Source organism: Chinchilla lanigera, unplaced genomic scaffold (genome assembly GCF_000276665.1).
Source record: "Chinchilla lanigera isolate Chin_1 unplaced genomic scaffold, ChiLan1.0 scaffold00103, whole genome shotgun sequence".
NCBI classification, from domain to species: Eukaryota; Metazoa; Chordata; class Mammalia; order Rodentia; family Chinchillidae; genus Chinchilla; species Chinchilla lanigera.
This window is the reverse complement of record NW_004955504.1, coordinates 1,153,479-1,159,090: the sequence shown is the minus strand read 5'-3', so window position 1 is coordinate 1,159,090 and position 5,612 is coordinate 1,153,479.

Here is a 5,612-nt window from a genome sequence, read left to right as displayed (position 1 = left end):
ATTTGCTGACATTTAAAGTGCAGCAATTTATAGGCAAAATAAGCAAGTGTGTTTGTTCCTCCATGGGACCAAATTTCTCCCATCGGTGGATGAGAAGAATCAGGCTCTGTGAGCGCGCGTTCCTGGTCTTCGAGCGGCAGGGTGTGTGCCCGTGTCCATGCCCCAGGCTGATGGGGAGAGTGAGGAAGGCACTCTCCTGTGCTTCAGGAAGCAAAACCAAACCCAAAGCAGGATGCATCTCCATGAGGAGCCAACACAAGTACATTTCTGCCCTTGGCAAGTTTTGGGTTTTTCTTGACAGCAATTGCAGCAATTTACAAATCAGTAATTTAAATGGCGTTTAAAACTAACACGGGAGCTCGGCAGTCACACATTCAAACGCATGAGAACTTCTCTGAGCCGCTCCAGGTACATCAGTGGGCAGGGCCCACCCCTGATTCGCACTGCACTGGTCTGCCGTGTCCCAGAAAACCTTTTCAGGTGCCTTGGCCCCGCCTCCCTCTCCTTCTTGCCCCAACCTGGGCCAAGTCTTGTTTAGAACGGGTGCCACAGAGGCGCCATTTAAGAGGTCTCTGCCCTTGGCAGGCAGGAGGGCCAGGCCTGCTCCTCTGCAAGGCAAACTTGCATTGCTTTTCCCCTGGGCCATGGGGACTCGACAACACACCTCCCAGGACCAGGATGGGTCCCAGCCCAAAGGCGCTGCTGCTCCCTTCTTGTATCCTGGGGGTTGCTGTGTCCCAAAGGCTGTCACAGGTCCCCCACTGCAGGGTTGAAATATGCCCACCCGGAGAGTAAAGAAGTTGCCCAAAGGGTGATCTCCCACCAGGAGGAAGGATTAGGAGCTAACACACATGGCCTCGAGTCCCAAGCAGTTGTCCTCAGGGCCTTCACCATCCTCACATGCCAGCCACGAGTGCCTGTGGTCCAGAGACATGGCCATCCCTTTGCCTGCCACCTCAGGAGCCCTGGCCCCGACCCACGGCAACCCTTCCTTCTCCAGGGACCAACTGGACACAGACTCACTCTCCCCGCTGAACTCACAGCCCTGTGCAGGGGTGTGGACACCAAAGAGAAGGACGAGCTCCACCTGCTGCTCCTGACCACAGGCCGTAAGCAGCACACTTTGCAGCAGATGCCTCTGCCCTGCCCAGGGAGTGGGGTGCAGCGCCAGGCCTGTGAGGCCCCTGAACACAGAGGCTATTTCCCATGGGAAGGAGCACCCCGCCCACCCCTGAGCACCAGCAGGCAGCCCTTCCCATAGCCAGGCCAGCACCCTGGGGAGCCACAGCCTCCCATCTCCGTGATGAACTGGGCCCTGCTGTGAGACATCATTAGACCCCAGGACACTGCAGAGACTCAGCCTCGGGCCTGCACCCTCAACCAGAATTCACCTGCTCTGCCACTCGATGCCGCCTCTGTCCTCCCATTGTCCATGGGAACATGGTGGCCAAGGGAACATCACAGAAGGGAGCGTGGATTCTCAGGTGGAAGACCAGGTGCAACCAGCACCCTTGTCACACAGGGGCACGTGGAAGCTGTTCTTCGCCCTCTCCCTACCCCTGCAAGGGCAGGGGGGCAAAACGGAGGAAAGCCAGACCTCAGCCCTATGTACAGGAAGCCACTGTCATCGAGGACACTGGGGAGCAAGGTCTCTGGCCAGGTGGCAGCGTCCATGGGGAGGGGGTCTCAGGGCCTTCCGGTGCCGAGTCACTTCTTCAGAGAGGTGTAGTTTCTCATCCACCCCATGTGCATGCTCCCAGGTGCTTGAAATCTCTCTGGATTACTTATAATTCCTGGCGCAATAGAAGTCAGGGTAAAAAGCTGTTAGACCGCACATTTTGGGGAAAAACGATAAGAAATGAGGGAGAGCACGGGCGGCACAGATGTGCACCCTGGGCTGGCAGGATCTGGGTGGCACGGCTTCTTTGGAGCCTCAGGTGACCATTGTCTCACCGCACTTTCTGCCATCGAGTCAGTGTGGTCCCATCTGTGTCTGCTCTGCTCTGACACACCAAGGTCTGTGGTGTGTCCACACAGGGAGCTTAGGCAGTGCTGTCATCTTAGTTCCAGCTCTTTCCTGTGCTCAGAAAAAGAGGAGAGAAGGACCCAGAGCTGCAGCATGGGTGAGCTCCGCTGTTGGCCAAGGTGGTGCACGCCAGGGTCCTCTGTGAGAAGAGACCCCTCCTCATCACGGTGCACGTGCTGTGTGGGAGGCCACGAGCCTCAGCACCGCGCCACCTGTCTGAGTCACTTTCCTCATCACTGAAACCCAGTACCCGCCCGACACCTACAATTTAGAGGTTTGTTACGGTTTCACTTTTCAATACTGCTCAGCTACCAGCCAGACTGCGTGGCAAAGCACATGGTGGAGAACAGCTGCTCGTGGAGGGGCAGCCAGGGAGCAGAGAAAGAAGGGAGCACCTGGGGACAAGGACGCTGACTGGGCCCAGTGTCCTCCACCCCCAGGCCCGCCCCCAGCAGCACATCAGCCACAAGCTCACCGTGGGTGGATGTTCTGAGGAGCACAGGTCCCCATGAGCCAGTCACCTTCCCAAAGCCCCACCTCTGGACACGGGTGACCTTGGGGTCTAAACCATAACCTCTGCACTCTGAGGTGGTTAGGGAGGAGCCAGGTCAGTCTTACTGAAAACCGTCACTGTGCAGTGGGCTAGGACAGGGACTGGCAGGTGCAGGGAGAAGAGCCTAAGGGTGATCACCTCCCTACTCCAGGCAGTAAACTAAGTCAGCCCGATGCTGCCTCCAAATGTAAGAACCTTCCTGTATAAACAACGGCAGCCTACTTTCAGAATATGCTTTTGAGTGCTGGCCAATCACAGCAGCTCAGTTCTAGCCAATCACAGCAGCTTGCTCTAGCCAATCACAGCAGCCAATCTTCAGTCAGCCACAGAACCCAATCATCCCTGAGCCAATCTCTGCTCAGACCACACATTCCTCCCACCCTGCTGGGTGGAGCTTTCATGACTTCTTCCTAGTTCTGAGTTTGCCTGAGTGGTGCATTGGTCTTTGCTCAAATAAACTGCTAAATTGGCTTTGTCTAAGGTTCTCCTTTGACACAAGTAAGGTGGCTGCTATAGCTGAGCTCCCAGTCACAGTGGATGGTTCTGAAGGTTCACGTTACCCATGTTCCTGTTTGGAAGATAGAATCCACGGAACAAGTAAAACCACAACAGAATGATTTCTTGTCTGGGCCAGGGGTAAGGAAAACCCTGGGCCAGGTGAGCTGGAGCAGCCTGCTGCCCTGTCCAGTGCGCATGGTGCAGTGCACGAGGCTGCTTCCTGGCCTGGCCGGTGCCTCAGAGCCCATGCTATGGTGTCCCCGGGGAGCCCCTCACATTAGCACTACATGACCACACAGTGTGTCATTGTCCTGAGCCCTCCCAGGACCAGCAGGGGCAGCGCCTGGGTCCGAGCTGTATGGTGGCAGGGAGGGTGCCCAAGGGCCAGCTCCCTGCATGACCTCAGCTGACGGATGCACCTCGGATGGACAACTCTTTGTGTCCACACTCTGGCATGCCTAAGCTGCTCACATCGATACATTATTAAAGAAAAGAACAAAGAAAGGAAGAAAATACCAAATGCTGACGACAGAGACTCACTGCTCACTGCTCCGTGTCCTTCCCGGGTGTCCCATTGTGGGCCCAGTGTGGGCCGCTGTCTCAGTGAGGCCCTTCCCTGCTCCGAGGCAGAGCGGGGAGAGTCCTCCCCAGGCCCTGTGCAAGGCACCGCCGGCCCTCGTACTGTCGAATCCTCCTCGGCACGGGCCAGGAAGGCTGCTCAGCAGGCCTGAACAGTGAACACAAACGGATATTGTTCCTGGTGTGTTGTGAACGTGTCCCCTCTTGTATCTGTGGAGAGCATGGGTCTTCGGGGCCTCTCTGTGCCCTGCTGCATTTTTAATGACTGTCCCTGAGAAGCGGGGACAGCAAGATGTTGTCACCTCGGCACATTTCACCCCCGATCAAACAGCTGTCCTGAACTTCCCAGCGGACTCGTCCCCAGCGCCCTCCTCCACTGCAGAGTCTTCCTGGGTGGTGCGGCCCAGCTGATGCCCTCTCTGCAGTGGTGAATGGAAAATGGGAGGAGCATGGGTCTCCAGAGAAAACCCTCCATTGTCAGTCACCGGTCACTGCTGCGGACGATTGCTAGATAGGTGTTTGTTGGTTCATTTGGAGATCAGGCCACCTGTATCCCCATGTGAAGACCCACGGCAGGCCCTGAATGCCATCTGACCTCCCCTCTGTGGCACCAAATCACAGCCCTTGTCCCATGCACGAGGACATCTGTCCACAGACTGAAGAAGGACTTGTGGAACTTCGGGGACTCTGGGGCACAAGTCTCTAATCCCGGAGGCCACTGGGTGACGAGGTGTGCAGGAAGGAGGCAGCCATCACCTGCGGGACTGCTCCCTGCCCCAGGCAGGGTTTCCCCGCTCCCGGTGCAGGACGACGCTCCCTTGGTCCTACACACCGCAGACGAGTGTAATCACTCACTCGGCAGGGGCCATGAGGGGTCTCCATCTTTCCCCGCTTGCCCCTTCAGGCCTTGTGAGTGTGAGGTGCGCAGGAGGCCTGGACTCTAGAGTGAAGGTCACTCCCTGGGAGGGAATTTCTGTCCTCCTCGGAGAGTGCAGAGCCGGCATGCAGTCTCTTCCTTCAAGCAGCTGGACTTTGGTTTACATCTCCCCAGCCAAGGTAAACCCGTCCTGACCCGCAGAGATAACTTTTACCTCACTGAGTGTATGTGGGAGTTTTGTTTCACTGGGACCCTCACTTAAAAAAAAAAAGGCAGAGGTCCCAATTTAACATGCATGTAATTTTCACTTTTCCAAATCATTTTAATGTCAAAATATTTGAACAAATGAAAAACAGTACAACTCACCACGCTGGGTGGGAGTGGGAAAGCTGGACTCCTCCTGGTGGGTGAGCAGCTCGGCCCCTCGAGAAAAAGTCTCAGGACTCTGGCCAAGCTGGCACATCCCCTGGCTCAGAACTACCCCAGGCATTTATCCTGCAAAGAGGAAGCATCTGGTCCCAGGACCTGACAGGAAGGTCCACAGGCACTGCGTGGTAAGAGGCCCAAACTGGGGTGGCTCAGAGAACTTCAGTGGCCACCTCCAGCTGTGGGCCTCCCATGCCATAGACACTGCCTGGCCACTGGCAGGAATGAACCCAAGACGGCCATGCTATGGGAGCGTCCATGCCTAACTACAAGCCTACTTCCTCAAGGTGACAGAGTGCAAGAACAAGGAGAATCAGACGTCGCCAAGGTTAGGAAGGGGCAGTTAGCTCAGAAGGTGGCTCTGGGGACTCTTAGGAGGTCTTAAGGACGAGGAATATAAGTCAGCCACACAGCACTGGCCTGGCTAGCACAAGGTCGCGAGTTCAATTCCTGGTACCACCAAAAACAAAAGAAGGATATCACACCTCTATGTGGACCATGTGGCAGTCAGAGGATTTGGTGTATGATTCCCAGCTCTGTGTGCACTGTGTGACTGTGAGAGGACTCAGTGTGTGGTTCACACCTCTGTGCGGACTGTGTGATGCTGAGAGGACTTGGTGTGTGGTTCCCAGCTCTGTGTGGACTGTGTGACA